Source organism: Vicugna pacos, unplaced genomic scaffold (assembly GCF_048564905.1).
Source record: "Vicugna pacos unplaced genomic scaffold, VicPac4 scaffold_21, whole genome shotgun sequence".
In the NCBI taxonomy this organism is placed as follows: domain Eukaryota; kingdom Metazoa; phylum Chordata; class Mammalia; order Artiodactyla; family Camelidae; genus Vicugna; species Vicugna pacos.
The window spans coordinates 20,952,541-20,972,399 of record NW_027328742.1 but is presented as its reverse complement, the minus strand read 5'-3'; the positions used below and the strand labels follow the sequence as shown (position 1 = coordinate 20,972,399).

At 46.2% G+C, this 19,859-nt stretch overlaps 3 long non-coding RNA genes across 3 annotated transcripts; all 3 read left to right on the top strand.

Moving 5' to 3' along the window:
- Window positions 1–1,437: 1,437 nt before the first annotated feature.
- Window positions 1,438–7,433, top strand: LOC140694498 (uncharacterized). The gene is made up of 6 exons (XR_012070128.1): window positions 1,438–1,556; window positions 2,455–2,584; window positions 2,873–2,963; window positions 4,279–4,383; window positions 5,716–5,788; window positions 7,166–7,433. It is a non-coding gene; the product is annotated as an uncharacterized lncRNA (long non-coding RNA).
- A 238-nt stretch (window positions 7,434–7,671) lies between these two features.
- On the top strand, window positions 7,672–19,643 carry LOC140694497 (uncharacterized). The gene is made up of 3 exons (XR_012070127.1): window positions 7,672–7,810; window positions 18,346–18,423; window positions 19,378–19,643. It is a non-coding gene; the product is annotated as an uncharacterized lncRNA (long non-coding RNA).
- LOC140694499 (uncharacterized) lies at window positions 10,243–12,521 on the top strand. Its single transcript, XR_012070129.1, has 3 exons — window positions 10,243–10,302; window positions 11,006–11,078; window positions 12,447–12,521. It is a non-coding gene; the product is annotated as an uncharacterized lncRNA (long non-coding RNA).
- Window positions 19,644–19,859: the final 216 nt, after the last annotated feature.

Genomic DNA, 19,859 nt, shown 5'->3' with positions numbered 1-19,859 from the left:
CTCTGGAACTCACATCTTCTAGCCCGGATGTGATGGGGCAATTTGAAAAGGGAGGACCTTGCAGCTAAAACACTGAGCAGGTGCTCTTGTGTCTTATTGGAAGGACCTGGAGACCAAGTTGTGTGGAACAGGGACTCCTCCAGGTCACAAGACTCAGTTCAGACTTCTGGGATGCAGAGACCTGCTCTGAGCCACTATCACTGAGGAGGGAAAGGCCTCAGGCAGGAGGGAGGAGCTGCTGGGTTTCACTTGCCCTGCTTGTCAAGTATCAGCTCTGGTGATGTGTGGCACATGGGCTTAACTTTGGGCCTGTAAAAGGAGAGGTTCCTGGGGAAGGGCTGGCTTTTTCTTCTGATTGAGGTCCTACTGTGTGCCAAGCACTGCAGTCCTCTGAGTCAGGGCTGGAAAGCCAGGCACAGAGAGATCAGGGAAACTTTCCAGGTCACACAACATTAGGCGCATCACTAGGGTCTAATGCAGACCTGACACCCAGCCCACATTCTCTCTCCTTTCCCAGGACCATCATGATCCCACATGTCAGCATCACCCAGAGAGGCCCGGGTATGGGCACTGGGACCTTCCCTGACTAACATGTCAGGAGCTTTAGGAGGGAGGACAGGACACTTCCTGAGTCCATGATGCCCACAGGCTGATCTCAGCGAGAGGCCCAGCACACGCTCTGGGCCGAACCCTAGCTCTGTCCTGAGTCACTCTGTCCTCCCCGCCTCAGTTCTTCTGCCCATATGGGGCTGGAAACAGCAGCCACTTCACAAGGGTCTAAGGAACCTCCAGGATCCTGGAAGCAGTGCCCTCACACAGGGAGCACGGTGGGGTCAGCTTCCATTGTCTCCTTATCTTTTCCTCACCTCTTTGCTGGATGAGGAGTCCCAGCAGGGCCCTGGCTTGTCCCAAGTCTCACCCCAGATCAGGGTCCAGCAGGGGGTGGTGTCCAGGCTGGACTCTGTCCTCTACCCCTTTTGGGGACCCTCGTTCCCCGCACCTTGGCTGCCTGGACACTGTCTTCCAGGGGCCTCTGTGTGCTTCACCACGCACCTGGCATTCCCCAATTCTGGGCTATTCCAGTGCCCTCTGGCCCTGGGCCTCACACCGACTCCGTGCTGAGTGGAAGTGCACTGATGGACATGCTGGGCCTCCTGGACTGTCTGGGGGAGCCCGATATCCCCGTCTTGCTCATGGTCCAGAGAGACCAAAGTGGTGAGAGGGTGTGTCTCCATTCACGTGGATTTGCTCAGAGATTCTTAGCAATGTGAGGGACAAAAGGATGACATGAACACAGGAGAGCGGGGTGGAGGGGATGTCAGCAGAGCATGAGGAGGGGGCGATCCCGGGCTGGTCTCATAACCCCCTCAGCCTTGGCTTTCTCCTCTTTAAAGTGGGACAGACTCTTGTGAGGTGAGCGGGATCCTGACCCACGGCCAGACACTGTCCTACACGCCTAAGAGAAGCTCACTGACTCCTCGTGGAAATCTGTGGGGCAGGGACAGGCGCTATCACCCATTCCTGCAGAAGAAGTAACTGAGGCACAGAGAGGACAGGTGAGGTGACCACCCCAGGTTACACAGCCCAGGCCGTCTGGTTCCAGTGTCCAGGCTCATGGTCGGTGCCCACTCTGGGTGTCCCCCCTCCCTTCACCCTCCAGTGGGACCCACGGCCGCAGCCTCATCTCAGTGTGATTGTTCATGGGGAGCAGGGTGGGGGCACTGAGGGCCCCTTTCTCTGAGCGCTGCTTTCCCAGGAGGCTCAAGGGGTTGGTTGTACTCACTGCTGGACCCCCAGGCCTGGCCCCAGGCCAGCCACCCTGCAAGGCCTGAATCAATGATTATTGAGTAAATACCTGAACATCTGCATGTACCTGCGTGGTGCCCCATTTCCTCATCTCCACAGCACACCTGGCTGCACGGCTGATACTTCTTGTCATCAGGCCTCTTCCAGGGAGAGTCAAGGGGACCAGAGCTGTTCAGCTGGGGACAGCTAGCCTCAGGGGCCCTGTGGCTGCCCCAAGCCTCTCCTGGCCTGTCCCAGGACAATCCACAGGGAGGCCCAGCCAGCTTCCAGGAACAGCAATGAGGTCCTCACCCCAGGGGTGTGGAGTAGGTGCTGAGTGACTCTGCATCTGATGGGGCCCTGGGGGTCAGGCTGCTTTCAACATCCATTCCAGGACTACACCCCTGCTGGCAGCACGGAGCTGGTCATAAAGGACACAGGCCCTGGGGCCAAGGTTATAGCAGGTCCCTGCTCCCTCTCTGTGCCTCAGTGTCCTCATCTGTAACAGAGAACTAGTAACAGGGCCATGGAGGGGCTCACTGAGACCCTCCTCTGTGGCTTTGGTTGGACACTGCCCTCTCTCTGCTCAGTGCCCTTCTCTGTAATAGAGAACTAGTAACATTTTTCTTAGCCCCTTTTGGCCCCATTTTTCTGAGTCTCTTTCCACAGTGGGCCCAGGGCTTTCACAGAGCTCACAGACTTGGGAGATAATCAGAGTGGGGTCACAGCCCTAGTGTTCACAGCTGAGTCCAGAGGAGCTACAGGAGGAGTGGGAATCCAGAAGTGCTTCATGGAGGAGGTGAGATCTGAGCTGTGTCCCCAAGGATGAGCTGTCATCTAGCTGAGGACTGGCACTGAGCAGGACCCATGTACATGGTGAATGAGGGTGTGAATGAATGAATGGGCACCCCTCTAACAGAGAGTGAGGAGGGAAGACCCCCAGGCCAAAGCAGGAAACACAGAGCACCCTGGGGGAGCAGAGGGCGGGGCTGCAGTGTGATGCCTGCCTCACCCTTTATGGGTGTCTTGCCACCACTTTACCCTGTGCTCTGGTGGATTGGGAGCCTTTGTCTCTCCTCTGCTACAGTATCCTGCTCGTTATTCCCAGCAACACCCGCCTGTGTCACCTCATTGTCCCCAAGTGGACCTGGACCTGTCTTGTGGGAGATTGCGAAGAGGTATTTGGTGTGCAGCCCAAGACTGAAGTGGGAGTGAGAGGATGATAACGACCTCCAGAGGGGATCGTGGGCTGGGAGACATCGGAGGGGTGGGGAAGGCAGAGCCTCAGGGCAAAGTATCCTGCTAGTGGTGGCTCCATCCTGAGGGGTTTCACAGGGAGGAAGCAATCATGGGGTAAAGGCAGAGCTCAGTTTGGGGCACACTGACCTGGAATAGCTCATCACAGAGACGTCCAGAGGGGCTGGATGTAGGGGACAAAGGAGCCACTGATGTCAGGGTCAGAGCCTGAGACCCAGATGAGGTGGGGCGCTGGTGCAGGGGAAGGGGCTTGAGGATGTCAACATGTTCATTCATTGGGGTCCTCAGGGTGGGGACCTTCATGTTCATTTCACAGCCACCTGGTGCCTGACAGAGCTGGGCTTAGGGAGGTCACTGAGTAGACATGTGCTGACAACCTAGATTCTCCTGTTTCCACATAAAGTCCCTGGTGTGAAGCCAGCTGGCACTCTTCAGAGTCATACATCCTCATCCCTGGGCTCTCTGTGTGCCTAGAGCCCAGTGGCACCTTACCTCCCACTCCCCACTGAAGGACCCTTTGCACACCTGCATTTCCACAAGTTATAAAACATCTTCACTTGATGTGTGTTTACCCTAGGAAAACTCATTTCCCCAGGAAGAGAGGCCTCACATCCTTCCCTTATTAAACTGGTAAAGCATTTTGTTCAGAGAAGCCCCTGACAGATCTCACAACCAACCAGGTACTTGTGCATGAATTGATCATGCAGCCCCATCCTCCTTGTGTGCACAGCACACCCCCAATAACAGACTCCACACACCTACCCTTGGTGCTCATGCAGGCACCACTTGTCTGTGGGGCCCGATGTGGCCTATAGCAGTGTCCCTATTAAACTTTCCTAAACGCTTCTCAGACACTGCTAATTCTTTACCAACCCAAGTAACTAACCTGCCATTGTGCCCACAGCACCTGAAACAGAATTGGCTAAATTATGCAGATTGATGATGCAGGTTAATTTCTATAAAGGTGAAATCAAGGTTTACAAATAAAAGCAACATACATACTCAAGGCAGGACTAAGAACTCACACGGATAACTAAGACCCTCCAAGTGCATCCCACTGTGGCCTCAGGGCCTTTGCACTGGCTGCTCTTTCAGCCAGTATCTCTCTCCACCTGCTTCTTAAACACCTCCAGGAATCTGCTCAAATGTCCTCCCTGACCTTATTTTTCTCCAAGGAAATTATCACCGCCAGACATTGTGTATATTTTACTTAATTTTCTCTGTGTCCCCCACCAGGCTGTCTGCTGCACTAGAATGGAGACCCGCCTGCTTCACTCCCTGCTGTGCCCCGTATCTGGAACCCGCCCAGCACACAGTAGGACCGCAGCGAATGTATGCCGGGTGTGTGATCACTGTAGGCCACAGGCAAAAGTCTTCCCAGCAGTGATGATAAGAGTCATTCATTCTCTACTTACTGAGCCCTACTGTGTGCTGGATACTGACCTGGGTGGGAGGCATGCAGTGGGTGAGACACAGTGAGCACACACAACATGTTAGGAGGGACACAGGATTGGGGGAAGTCAGGAGTGTAGGGTGGAGGAGAGGGCCGGGTGGAGACAGTGGTGGCAGGGGAGACAGAGAGGTGGGGCCCAGGTCGTGCAGGGCTTTATGGCTCCTGTGAGGGCTTTCCCTCTGGGCAGCGGAACCATGGCTGGGTGCGGAGCAGGGGCCCGGGTCCTGAATGCTATGCAGGAATTGAAGCAGGTGTCTGCTGGGGAGATATGTGTGGAGGAGGCTGTCCCTGTAGACTGTGCAGGCAGGGAAGGCTCCTCTGAGGAGTTGACATCTGAGCTGAGCCCTTGTATGGGCCGTGTTTCCATCTTCTGTAGACTGGATGTTTTCATATGCCCTGCAGGCCTACGCAGGATATGCCCTGTTCTCAGCCACCTGGACTTGGCCTCCTGCCTCCCTTTTGTGCCCTCCCACCACAGAAGGAGTCCTTCTAGATCTAACCCACTACCTCCTCCACTGGACTTGGACCCACACTGAGCCACTGTCCACCTGCCCAACTCACCCAGAGTCAAGTCCAGACACTTGGGGGAGCCCCTCCACCCCAGAACCCAAATCCCAGTCCTGCCTGTGAAAGTGGCAGATCCTATGGCTTTGGATACTGATTCCAAACCCAAGGCCCCCTGGATCCCTCAGACCTGATTCATGATGGCTCTGATTGAGCCCCACACGTGCTCGATTGGCAAAATGCCAAATTGGTATCTGGGTGTGCAGATGCAGTGGAGGTGGCCAAGGGAGATTTTGATAAACTCAATCACGCACACCAGTGTTGTTGCTTTCTCACGGGGTCCCAGGCCGGTTTGCTCTCTTGATAGGAGCAACGACAATCCACAACACTCTCCAGATCACTGAGACTGAGTGTGTGCCATCATCCATACCCCTGTCCCACATCTTGCACAGCCTCTGCTAGCTCAAATTTGGCAGCTCAGTTCTTGGTCTGGGAATCAATGGTGGGGATATTCTGTGCTGAATTTTTAAGTTCTGTCAGCCAAGCATCTGCTGTGCACTCTCCTAACACTCAGTGCAGTGCTTTCAATCCCATGCGTCCTGTCCGCTTGAGAGTGTGTGTCCAAGTAATGCAGAGTTTCACCTTTGCTGCTCCTTCACCAGAGGTCAGGTCCTGCACTGGTTTCCATTTTCTACTTTGCCTTCTCCTCCTTTCAGGTTTTGGGAGGTCTCTTTCTGTCTTCAGAAATAAGAGACCACTCTTCGTCAAGTGTCCTGAGCCAAGGCCTGGGTGAGTCGCAGTTTATCTTGCTGTGTCCATGGCAGCGAGTAAGCGAAGTTTGCACTGGTTCTCTTCCAACTGGACATCGATAAATCAACACTTTCCAGACATAACTCACAGATATGTGATTCTTATTTAGCTCTTTTATCTGTATAGCCATGGTGGGAGGAATTGTCTGAAGACTCCAGTATTGACATCATGTTGATACCTCAGGTGCAGTCTTTCAAATGGTTAATGGAATTGATTTACATATTTTGGGATTTGTATGAAAATGAAGTTAATCTTTGAAACATACTGAATCAAGCTACAAACCAGACTTGTCATTTTCAGATACCAGTTTGTCAACTCTAAGAGAAAAATAGACAGAAACAATGTAAAATAGCAGTCCAAAGTGGTGAAGGGGACAGGTGAACCCTTTAATGTTGATGCTTTCAACAACAAGAGCAACCATGATATGAATATTGGAACCATGAAATAACCACCACTCTGTATTTCCCTTGTGCATGTGGTGCAATTTCCTACCAATGACACGTACTGGCCAATGTTGGTAATTCAAGGGGCAACTTTTCTCTCTAGGAGAAAAGAAGGAAACTCAAACAATATATTTATATGTAGGCTTGATTCCAATAGCACCTAGAGGCATTATAGCTATGAGAAGACTGCTGCAGCTTTGCTAGTCTATGCAGAACCAGGTGCTCTTCTATCAACCATGAGAATATTTAATCATCCCATCATGTTTGGTAAAGCGATTTAACCAATCCAAGACTGAAACCCCATGATATCCTGCACCCGGGACTTGACTGAAGGGAAAAGACAATCCACAAAACATGTGTCCCTAAATGTCTATGGTGACTTTTACAGTTCATTTCAATAACTGACTTATAATAGCTACCTATACTGTCTTGAAAAACTGAGGCCTAATACATATTAAAGTTCAGTCAAAGATTCCCCTCACTTATCACACTCCCTTCACCCCAAAGAAGACATAACCCCAGCATTTTCTGAATCTAGGGGAAGGTTACCATTTCAGGCTGTGATCTCAGTATTCAATTCCAATCTATTTTAATCGAGAGTAGTTGACCATGGAGGAGCTCACATTTGTGCACTGAATGTGAGTGTGGTTGAACTCTGATTCTAGGAGGGGCTTACTCTGCTCCTACTGGATTCATTCAGCCCAGGTGCTGATGCTTTGAAATGGATGCCTGAGTGGTGGGGAGGGAAGAGAAAGTGCTTGATAGCAAGGCACAACCCTGGGAGAAGGCTTACCAGGGCTTGGTGCTTGGTGGTATTAGCAGTTTGTAATTGCCCCTTGTGATATGTGGATTCCCATGACTTGTTCCAAGAACATGAGAGCTTTTATGATCTCTGCCATCTCTTCTGTTTTAGGAGTTCGGAAACTTGGACCCGTTCTTGGAGCACTGAATTGAGTACTTTCCTCAAGTGCACGTTGATCCTCCACAGGTCTCTGCCAATATCAGTGAGGCTCAGTATGTCGAATGAATGAATTTCGAGCCTAGCATTCTATACAGAAGTCTCCATGACAGTATTCTCAATTGTAGCAGGACCACACTCATCAATGTTTTGCATCTCCCCTTAATCCGTGCATCCAGCATTTCCGCAAACTTCTCTTCGTGTCTCCCATAAAGTTGACTTCTAAAGGACTGGGAATGTCTCAAAGTAACTCAGAGTCTCACCAGTAAGCTGGAGACAGGCAGAACTTCCACTGTCTGACCTTTCAGGATCTGGAAACTGACCTGTGAACTCAGGCCATTGGGCAGCAGCAGTATCTCGAACTTACACAGCTTACAGAACAGGAGACGTAACCCAAACTTCACATAGGGCAGTAGCCCTTCCATGACACTGATCCACCCACAGGGTTCGGCCCAGTTACCTTGGATCCACCAGCCACAACAAGCCACGCGGAACACACCTTTATTCCACCTGGAATTCAACCGGTAACTGCCATCCCTAAAGGTAGCTGCATCTTGTCAGAGTTGGGGGAGGGGCTGCATCAGACGAGATTTTCCTAAGGTAAGTGCGTTTCTCTCCATTAGTGCCCCATGGTTCTTATATTCCATTCCTCTTACCTTATGTGCAGTTCTCTATACACAGCACAAATGGAGGAAGTATGTCCATGTTAACTTTATGGATTCACATGTCTTTAAACTCAGTACCCAAAGACCCACAAGAGGAATCTTATGTTTGCGTCATATCCATTCACCCAGAATGCATATCTGTCTGTTGCTTTTCTGCTGAAACACCCACACTCTCAGAACATAGATCCATTTGTTTCATGGGAGCTGAATTTCCTAGAAATGAAACCAATCCCAATATACACTTTACTGTCTGTCTCCTTGGCTCCTACTGTGGTTTGGCAGAGCAGCTTGTCTTTGTTGTAGGCATATGCCATTTATTCTGTTCGTAGGCCTGAATATGACATTCATTCCTCCTGATGGAAAGCTTGTAACCCTATATCATGGACTATAGACCCATTTTATTGAAAATAGTCATTTGGGTTAGGTCACGATGTGCTTTTATGAATCAATATTTATGAATTTTAATGCACGCATCTGTTTTCTAAATACAAGTGCGTTGTGTGCATGCATGCAGCGAAACTGTGTCAGAGCATGCTGAATGATCCTTGACATCATTTTGAGTATTTTCTTTTGAATTTTATTCGTTCCTTCGGATATATGTCAGTCAACCGTAAGCTTTTGGTGTGTGAACTTTTTGTTTGCTTGTTTGTTTGTTTGTTTGTTTGTTGTTTGCTTGTTGTGCAAACACATTACGCCATGTGGCACTCCGTTTGATTAAGAGAGTCATATAAGCTGATTCGGAATATAAAGTGCTGAAACTCACCTATGTTTTCCTGCTTCCTTCTCCCATTCTTAGGACTTTGACGTCCTCTTTGCTTACTTTCCGATTATTCTTTGCAAATGATTGCACTTCTTGCATTTCCAATGATGGTTCTCTTATTTCCAGATCATCTTCCTTGTTTTCTATTCAGGGTAGGATTCTCAATCTTTCTTTTAGGATAAATTTCGAACTGCTGAATTCTTTTACGATTGGCCAGTCTGTGAAATTCTCTACATTGGCCAGTATTGTAAAGGGCACTCTTGTGGCATAGGCTACACTAGACTGCAGCTTTTTGTCATGCAGAATTTGGCCTTTGTCTTGTCCCTGTTTCCTGTCCTGCAATGAATCTGTGGAGATATCAGCTGAAACCCCTCTGCAGGTTCTGTTGTGACAAAGTTGCTTTTATCTAGGTGCATCAAAATCACTCGGTTGATCATGAACTTTGATGAATTGAATGATAATACAGGTGCTTCTATGTCTATTGGGATTCCGCCTTCTTTGGATGCTGTGTGCTTCATGGTTACTTATAGATGATTGTTTCTTGCATTTCTGAAATTTTCAGTCTGATTTTTTCCAAATACAGTTCAAGATTTTTTTTTTTAAATTTCACGCTTTTTCTTCTGGGAATCCTATGAATCCTAGCTTTGCATGCTTTGTCTTGTCCAGGATTCAATAGCAGTGTTTGCATTGGTTTTAAGTTGCTTTTCTATGTCATCTTCTGATCAAGGGATTTCTGTTCTCCTGTCTTCGCAGTCACTTACGTGTCCCTCTACATAATCAAATCCGCATAGGTCTGAATTTACCCCTGCTATTTTTTCATTAATCGAGATTTCTCATTTATCTGGCTCGTGTTTAGATGTTCTCTTCCCCTTTTCTGGTATTCTGCCTTTTGAGATTCTGAGAAATGCTTGTTCTTCAGTGCTACTCTCAGCTCCTTTTTCAAGGCTTGCTCTTGACCTGTTTCAGTGTCTAGTTATTTAAAGCATTTTCTGGAACCTTCAATCTCTTTTGTAGTGAAAATTGTACTTCCTGTCTCTTTTACTAAAATTCTGTATCTCCACTGGTCAACTATTATCAGGTATATAATGTAGATTTGCAGGGCTTGGTGAAGGGAAAATTTTAATCTCTTGTGTTTATGCAATTCCATGATATTACTGTGAGGACAACTTTTCCTAGACAGTGATGCCATGTCGTTTTTCTATGTGTGTAGTGTGGTATATCTCTAATTGCTGGTGTTGCAGTTGTTGTCATGGACGAAAACTACTCTTGTCATTTATTACTACCTCATTTTTATTACGATTATGTCACAGCTCTGAAAGTGCACAGGACCATACCCTTTGTGGAAATGAAGCTTCTTTTAGGTCTGTTCTGCAGGCTGCTGTATGTCAGTTTAGAGTGTTTCCAAAACAGTATCGTGACAGTGCTCTTGTTCTTTTTATTACAATGGGAATATCTCAAGAGTAGAAGGTAATTCCAGAGCTTCTTTGTCTACAGAAACACCAGTGGAAATATATCTAAGGATGTCATGCTTCAGGGACTGCTGCAATGTTCTCACCGCCCCACCTTGAGGTCCTCGTTGCCGTACAATGTCAGTGCCATCCCAAATGTAGCTTCTGCATTTGGGAGATAATGCTGATGGAAATGCTTCACCTTCTCACTCTCTGGAGGTAGACCGCTCTTCTATGTTCACTCAATTTTGTGGCATGTGTCCGTGAAGCTACCACAGAGCTGACCTACATCCTCTTCCTCATGCCAAACCCTAATCTCAGTCCTGCCTATGAAAGGGGCAGATTATATGGCACTGGATTCTGATTTCAACACCAAAGACCCCGGATCCTTCAGTCAGATGCGTGATGCCTCTGACTGAGCCCCACATGTGCTCGAAGTGCAAAATACCAAATTGGTACCTGGGAATGCAGATGCATTCGATGTGGACATGGGACATTTGGATAAACTCAACCTCGCACGCCTGTGTTGTTACATTCTCATTGGGAACCCAGGCCGGTTTGCTCTCTTGATAAGACCAACTACAATCCACAACACCCTCCAGATCACTGAGACTCAGTGTGTGCCATCATCCATTGCCCTGTCCCTCATCTTGCACAGTTTCTGCTAGCTCACATTTGGCCGCTTGTATCTTGGTCTGGGAATCAACTGTGGGGAAACTTTGTGCTGATTTCTTTGAGTTCTGTCAGCCAAGCATCTGCTGTGCACTCTCCTAACACTCAGTGCAGTGCTTTCAATCCCATGCGTCCTGTCCGCTTGAGAGTGTGTGTCCAAGTAAAGCAGAGTTTCACCTTTGCTGCTCCTTCACCAGAGGTCAGGTCCTGCACTAATTTCCATTCCTACTTTTCTTTCTGCTCCTTCCAGGTTTTGTGAGGCCTCTTTCTGTCTTTGGAAGTAAAAGACCACTCTACGCCAAGTGTCCTAAGCGTAGGGCTGGGTGAGTCGACTTTTATCTTGCTGTGCACATGGCAGCGAGTTAGCGAAATTTGCACTGGTACTCTACCAAATGGACATCGATAAATCAACATTTCTCAGACATAACTCAGAGAAAAGTGATTCTTGTTTAGCTCTATTATCTGTACAGGCATGGTGGGAGGGTTTGTCTGAAAACTCCAGTATTGACATTGTGTTGATACCTCAGGTGCAGTCTTTCAAATGGTTAATGGAATTGATTTATATATGTTGGGATTTGTATGAAAATGAAGTTAACTTTCAAAACATACTGAATCAAGCTCCAAACCAGACTTGTCATTTTCAGGTACCAGTTTGCCAACTCTAAGAGAAAAATAGAAAGAATGTAAAATAGCAGTCCAAAGTGCTGAAGGGGACAGGTGAAACCTTTACTGTTGACGCCTTCCACAACAGGAACCATGAAATAAATTTTGGAACCATGAAATAACCACCACTCTGGGTTTCCCTTGTTGGCGTGCTGCCCGTTCCTCCCAATGACACATATTTGACAATGTTGCCATAAAAGGGGGCAACTTTTCTCTCTAGGAAAACACAAGGAAACACAAACAACATATTTATATGTAGGCTTGGTTCCAAAAGAACCTAGAGGCATTATAGCTATGAGAAGACTGCTGCAGCTTTGAAAGTCTATGGAGAACCAGGTGCTCTTCTATCAACCATGAGAATACTTAATCATCCGATCATGTTTGGTAAAGAAATTTAACCCATCCAAGACTGCACCCCCATGATATCCTGCACCCGGGACTTGACTGAAGGGAAAAGACAGTCCACAAAACATGTGTCCCTACATCTCTATGGTGACTTTTACAGTTCATTTCAATAACTGACTTATTATAGTTACCTATACTGTCTTGAAAAACTGACGGCTAATTGATGTTAAAGTTCAGTAAATGATTCCCCTCACTTACCACACTCCCTTCACCACAAAGAAGACATAACTCCAGCATTTGCTGAATCTAGGGGAAGGTCATCAGTTCGTGGTGTGATCTAAGAATTCAATCCCAATCTGTTTTGGTCGAGAGTAGTTGACCATGGAGGAGTTCACTGTTGTGCACAGAATATTAAGTTGGTTGAACTCTGAATCTAGGAGGGGCTTGCTCTGCTCCTAATGGCTTCATTGCAGCTCACGTGGTGATGACTTAAAATGGATGCCTGAGTGGTAGGGAAGGAAGAGAAAGTGCTTAATAGCTAGCCCAACCCTGGGAGAAGGCTTACATGGTTTTGGTGCATGGTGGCCTTAGTGGCTTGTAAATGCTATTTGGGATGTGTATTCTCACGACCTGTTCCAAGAACATGAGCACTCTTATGAACTCTGCCATCTCTTCTGTTTTAGACGTCCGGAATCTTGGACCCGTTCTTGGAGCAGTGAATTGAGTACTTTCCTCAAGTGCACGTTGACCCTCCACAGGTTTCTTCCAGTATCAGTGAGGCTCAATATGTCTCAAGAATGTCTTTCAAGCCTAGTATTCTGTACAGAAGCCTCCATGCCAGTAGTCTCCATTGTAGTAGAACAACTCTCATCAGTGTGTTGGCATCTCCCCTCCATCCATGCAACCAGCTTTTCTGCCAACTTGTCTTCACGTCTCCCATAAAGTTGACTTCTAAAGGACTGGGAATGTCTCAAAATAACTCGGAGTCTCACCAGTAAGCTGAAGACAGACTGAACTTCCACTGTCTGTCCTTTCAGGATCTGGAAACTGACCTGTGAACTCAGGCCATTGGGCAACAGCAGTATCTCGAACTTAGACATCTTCCCGAACAGGAGACATAACCCAAGCTTCACAGAGGGCGGCAGCCCCTCCATGACACTGATCCACCCACAGGGTTCGGCCCAGTTACCTTGGATCCACCAGCCACAACAAGCCACGCGGAACACACCTTTATTCCACCTGGAATTCAACCGGTAACTGCCATCCCTAAAGGTAGCTGCATCTTGTCAGAGTTGGGGGAGGGGCTGCATCAGACGAGAGTTTCCTAAGGAAAGTGCGTTTCTCTCCATTAGTGCCCCATGGTTCTTATATTCCATTCCTCTTACCTTATGTGCAGTTCTCTATACACAGCACAAATGGAGGAAGTATGTCCATGTTAACTTTATGGATTCACATGTCTTTAAACTTTATAACAGTTAACAGTACCCAAAGACCCACAAGAGGAATCTTATGTTTGCATCATATCCATTCACCCAGAATGCATATCTGTCTGTTGCTTTTCTGCTGAAACACCCACACTCTCAGAACATAGATCCATTTGTTTCATGGGAGCTGAATTTCCTAGAAATGAAACCAATCCCAATATACACTTTACTGTCTGTCTCCTTGGCTCCTACTGTGGTTTGGCAGAGCAGCTTGTCTTTGTTGTAGGCATATGCCATTTATTCTGTTCGTAGGCCTGAATATGACATTCATTCCTCCTGATGGAAAGCTTGTAACCCTATATCATGGACTATAGACCCATTTTATTGAAAATAGTCATTTGGGTTAGGTCACGATGTGCTTTTATGAATCAATATTTATGAATTTTAATGCACGCATCTGTTTTCTAAATACAAGTGCGTTGTGTGCATGCATGCAGCGAAACTGTGTCAGAGCATGCTGAATGATCCTTGACATCATTTTGAGTATTTTCTTTTGAATTTTATTCGTTCCTTCGGATATATGTCAGTCAACCGTAAGCTTTTGGTGTGTGAACTTTTTGTTTGCTTGTTTGTTTGTTTGTTTGTTTGTTGTTTGCTTGTTGTGCAAACACATTACGCCATGTGGCACTCCGTTTGATTAAGAGAGTCATATAAGCTGATTCGGAATATAAAGTGCTGAAACTCACCTATGTTTTCCTGCTTCCTTCTCCCATTCTTAGGATTTTGACGTCGTCTTTGCTTACTTTCCGATTATTCTTTGCAAGTGATTGCACCTCTTGCATTTCCAATGATGGTTCTCTTATTTCCAGATCATCTTCCTTGTTTTCTATTCTGGGAAGGATTCTCAATCTTTCTTTTAGGATAAATTTCGAACTGCTGAATTCTTTTACGATTGGCCAGTCTGTGAAATTCTCTACATTGGCCAGTATTGTAAAGGGCACTCTTGTGGCATAGGCTACACTAGACTGCAGCTTTTTCTCATTCAGAATTTGGTCTTTGTCTTGTCCTTGTTTCCTGTCCTGCAATGAATCTGTTGAGATATCAGCTGAAATCCCTCTGCAGGTTCTGTTGTGACAAAGTTGCTTTTATCTAGGTGCATTAAAATCACTCGGTTGATCATGAACTTTGATGAATTGAATGATAATACAGGTGCTTCTATGTCTATTGGGATTCCGCCTTCTTTGGATGCTGTGACAGAGAGGGCAGAAGGCCCAGGGGCCCATGCTGAACCAAGGCCCCTGCACCCAAAATTATGGTCTGACTTTGGGCAAATTACACAGTCTTCTTTACCATGAGATTCCTCTTCTATCCATGAAAATAACTGCCCATTGCACACAGAGTTACTTTATAAAGGACCAATCTATGGTCTTTTGCTGTTTAAGTATTAATTTTTAAACCAACTACAAATTGGCTTGCATTTAAAAGTCAACAATCTGGTTAGCATGCAGGACTTAGTGTGTGACAACCTGGACTCAGATCCTAGTTCCACATCTGTGGGCAGAGTAACCATGGCCACACCTGTTAACACGTATGTTTCAGCCTTGGCACCTTCACCCATCATATGGGGCGAGTGGGTGCACAGAAGAGACCCAGTGACAGGCAGCAGGTCAAGCACACAGCATGGTTTAGGCATGCACTAAGGACTCGGTAATTGACCTGCTCACTCTAGTAAGGGCTGCACTTGGTAGGAAGGGACTGTCTGGCAGGTCCCCTTCTACCCTATGCTATGTGAGATCCATGCTGTGGGGAGCTTGGATCTGCTCACCCAGCTGCCCTCCCGGGCCAGTGACCAGGCTGCCAGCAATCACCAGCAGGGCAGGGCCAGGAGCTGCTGTGTGGCCCCAGGGCCTCACCAGCCCCCTAGGTTGCCACTCAATATGCAGGCCACAGTATGGGAAGGTCCAGCTCATGCTGGTGGTAGCAGCCGGGCAGAGTTGACAATCCCCACCTGCACCAGGTAGAGGAGGCACTCTGAGCTCCCTGATGGCACTGGCTGCTTGTCACACACCCATGGAGACAGAAGGCTGGAGCAAATCCTCATCCATCTGACAGATGTATCAGTTCCACCGAGTACAAGCACAGACAGTTACCAGTGAAGTTGCAAGAAAAGGTGACTGAATTCCTCTTATGTCTTCTGAGATTCCCAACTTCTTGAAGTGAAAGAGTGTGTAGCGTTTCTCTGGAGCCCAAGCCAATTGTAGAATATTTAAAAACAAGATAATAGATATGTATACATTATTAAAATCAAAAACTTAAATTCATAAGAACAGTAGCTCTCACAAACAGAAACTATTCACAATTTCTATACTCTATATATTTCATATAACATTTTCTAAAATTAATTCAACCCATGTTGAGTAAGTATCAGCTTCATCACAGATTAAATATATAAAAACAACCCACAGCCAATGGTAGGAAAACAAGTAAGTGAATTGTGCTATACCCACATGATGGGCTGTTAGGTAGTTTCTAAATATTTTTCCACAGAGTATTTAACCATAAAGATACATCAGGGATAAATCAATATGCAAAATACAGCTTCAGGAGCACATTGTACAATTAGAACAGGAAATCGGATGGAGGGTATCCCAACTGTGCTTAAAACATTTATCGTGTGTCTAAGAAAAAGAGCTCAGTAGACTATACCAAAACATTGTGGCACAGTCTTCTGGGTAGGTTTGTGGGTCACTCTATTTTCTTCTTTACATTTCTCCATTTTATCTAAATTTTGTACAGTAAATGTAATTTTTATAATTAGGGGGAAAAAACTGCACTAAGAAACAGAGAAAAATTTGAACAACAACCTTCTCTGTGGGCCTGCACGTAGTGTGAAACTTGTTTCAGATGCACAGGGGAGGCCAGGAAGCAGGCCCACAGGCACAGGCCCTGATCTCGGCCTGAACTGACCTCTGAGGATGTGACCTCAGAGAAGAGCCAGGCAGGACCGCACAGCAAGTGGCACCAGAACGCCTCACACCCACGAGGGGGCAGTGTTCCGAGACTGGCCGAAGGGGCTGCGAGCACAGAGCATGCTCTGCAGGCCTCCTGCCTCTCCTCACCCCAGGACAAAGGGGACACTGGCAGGGTGCGAGGACAGAGGGGAAGGACTTGGCTTTTTCCTCCTGACTGTAGACACGTCAGCCTCCCCCTGCAGTGATTTCTGAACTCTGAGGTATTAAAGCACCAGCATATTAGTACATCATCTCTGCAACGTCCTGAAATAAAACAGTGACTATTTTTTTAACTGAAATAAGTGAATTGATTTTAAAAAAACCTAGTTTGCATTTTTTAAATTTAAGCCTTAGTTGATTTGCAAAGTTATGTTAGTTTCCAGTGTATAGCATAGTGATTCATTTATTGCATTTTTAAACGGAGCTTAGCACATATACACACAAAACTGTATTTGCACAAAAGATACTTGTAATACACAAAATAACAAACATCAGTATCAGGGGTTGCCTCCAAGAAGGGACCTGCAGGAGGAAAGGCAGGTCTGACTTCCCGATGTAACCCCCTCCAGATAGCTTCAATTAATTAAAAAAAAAAAAGCTTTAAATAATACATTTAACTAGTCCATTTTACCAAATATATATATATATATATATATATATATATATATAGTCTTTTGAAGCCTGAATTAGAAATCACTTCTGTAATATTTTGAAAATTAAAACGAAAAAATGACATTGCAGAGCATCCTGCAAGTCAAGGTGAATAATCTCTCCTTCTTGGCTCTTAAATAATTTTTGAAAAACAAGAAGCAAATCCTCTCCAGCCTGATCTTGTCAGAGAACACAGAATCACCCTCCAAATGGTCATGCGCCGCACCCACTGATATCCAGATGACAGTTCAGAATGAAAGCCAGGAAGACCCTACTGGCAAAGTGACACCAGGGCCAAGCAGAGCCCAGGGACATCAGACGACTGCTGACACCCGACTGCACAAATCTGCTACTGCAAATTTCCAACTGCCAGTGCCACAGACACTAAGCATCTTCCATTTTCTCACACACCTGGGTTAAAAAGCTCTTGTTACCTTTGCTAAGTACAGGTATGTCTTCAAAAGTGGTGCTTTAACAGAAGGGTTTTTTCTTTCACTGCTTCCTTCACCTCAAATCAAGTTAGGCCCACAGACAGAGCAGAATTTGGTGCCCAGATGACCACTGGGATAGCGTGAATGACCCCATCCCTGCTGTCAATGATGATTCCTATTAATGTGTGTTCACCAACTTGTCATGATGTCCAGTACACAGCTAAGGCCAGCAGTGCCTTCACAAATACCATGGAGACCATCAGCATGGGGACTTTCTCAAGTGTTCCACCAGCCTATCTTCAGGTTTGAGCAATAAGCCCTTTCTTTATTACTGAGTCTGAATGACCTTTCCCTTCCCTACCTTCTATCTTCCTCCCAAATCCAAATTCCAAAGTGAACAACTAACATGTAAGTTTTTTTGCACTTAATCTGGAGGAGTCAACTTCTCAGTTAGAGAAATCAACACTTTGCAAAGAAAAGCCAGAGAGAAAGGAATTTTATTGTGGAATCAGGAGGTTTTAATTTCTAATCCACTGGTTCCCAGTGTGGGTCCATAGATGGATTGCAATAAGACTACTTGTGGAGACTTTAGAAAGACAAAATACTGGGCCTGGCATCCAGAAATTCTCATCTGGAAGAACCAGGATGGTGGTTCTCAACCAGGGGCAATTTTGCCCCCAAGGAGCATCTGGCAACATCTGGTGCCATTTCTCGCTGTCACACTTGGGGGAGGGGAGGCTGGTGGTGGTGCTTCCCCTGGTGGGTCAAGACCTGAGGTGCTGCTAGACATCCCACAACACACAGCTCTGTACCCGCCCCTCCCACGAGGACTGCCCGATCCAAAATTCTGAGGCTGGAAACCCGTGGTCTGATATAAATTCTGAGAATGTGTATTTTGAAAACAAAACTTTTGAGGAGACCTTGCTGCATAGACTACTTTGAGAACCACTGGGCCACTGTTTCCTAAAGTGTCTCCTATTCCATGGAACAAAAACAGCTTAGGGGTGGGGGAATATTACTGGTTAAATTTGGAAGTGGTGGAATAAACAGAGTTTTCTAATGCAGGCATTTTCAGAGCCTTTAAGACATCACTGTGTACTGAGAATCACCACACAGAGGACACGGCATGTGGAATCTTCCAAGGTAATCATCTATGCAACTCCTCCTCTTTTTTCCTACAAGTAAGGGAATAGAATATGCAAGAAACATTTTGGAAAACAATTTTATCATTTATTCCCCCAAATTTTAGTCAATTCCCATATATAGAGTGGCAGATACATTACACCTAAAACCAACAAAACACCCCATGAAGAACAAGCAGCTTCAGGGGAAGTTCTGCAAACTCATGGAACCACAGGAGCTCAGATCCACAAGGGGCAACCCTTGAAAGGCATTTATTTTGTTTTGTTTTGCTTTGTTTTAACAGATTCTATAGTATATTTTCTTTTTTATGATCAGAAGTAAAAGAAGCCAAAGAACCACACCTACATCTTGATCTTGTCTCCCTGAGGATACCTGAGATTTTAATGAATGTAAACAGACAAAAGCTGGACAAACTCTACACCAGCAGTAAAACCATAAATCACAGAACTTGCTCTGTACAGTGTTTGAGCTTGGACCAGAATGGGATGAGTTCATGTGCTCTTGAGTGCATGGGAAAGGAAACCACACCACACAATCTTACAGAGGCCTCTAGAATCACCATTTCTTCCACAACAGACAACTAGGGTCACTTGAGAATCACGAAAGTCTCTTGTCCTTACCTGAACTGCAATGTACAGTCCTGGTACATTAAATAATTTGAACATAATTTCTGCAAGATATTCTCTATTTTCTGGTGTATTCAGTGGAGGTTCTGTCTGTAAGGAAACATTCACTATATTTAGCGTTCACCCAAATTTCATGTAATTACATCAGAACCACAAAAACTTAATCTAAAAGCATGTTCATTAAGATTCTGTACAACTCCTTAATTTGACAGACAGAGTATACCCAGAGTGATTGATTAAACATATTTTGGCTGTGGGGTTTAAAAATCTTTGAGAAATCAAACCCTCTCTAAACACTTCTGCTCTTACTAATCGACCCCAAAACAAGAACAAGCTACAGAGAAGGAAACTCCACCTTGGATAACAGAATGCCCAAACACCGTGAATCTGAAGAGACGGGCAGTGAGCTGCCAAGGGCAATAACAACCCCACCGAGACCAGATGAGGGAGGACAAGGAAAGGGAACACCAGGGACTTCAGATACCAGGTAATATCCAGTTCTCCAGAGAAGAGCAAAAGCAGAGAGCCCTTGCTTGGAACCAGAGCAGTCTGAGCAGCACAGCTGCAGAAGCCTCACTCCACAGGCCCTCCCCTCAGAGCACAGGAGGCAAGGTGAGAAGTTACACCTCCACCATCTGCTGTGAGAAACACAAGCTTGGGACAGAAGCTGCTTCACCCAGACGCTGCCCGCCACCCAGCCTAAACTCGCACACACAGCCAGTTCAGGAAGAGCTCCCCTCACTCAAAGATGAGGAAAGAACACAAAGAGACTAGCCAAACACCATATAAAAACACTCATAGACAAAGAGA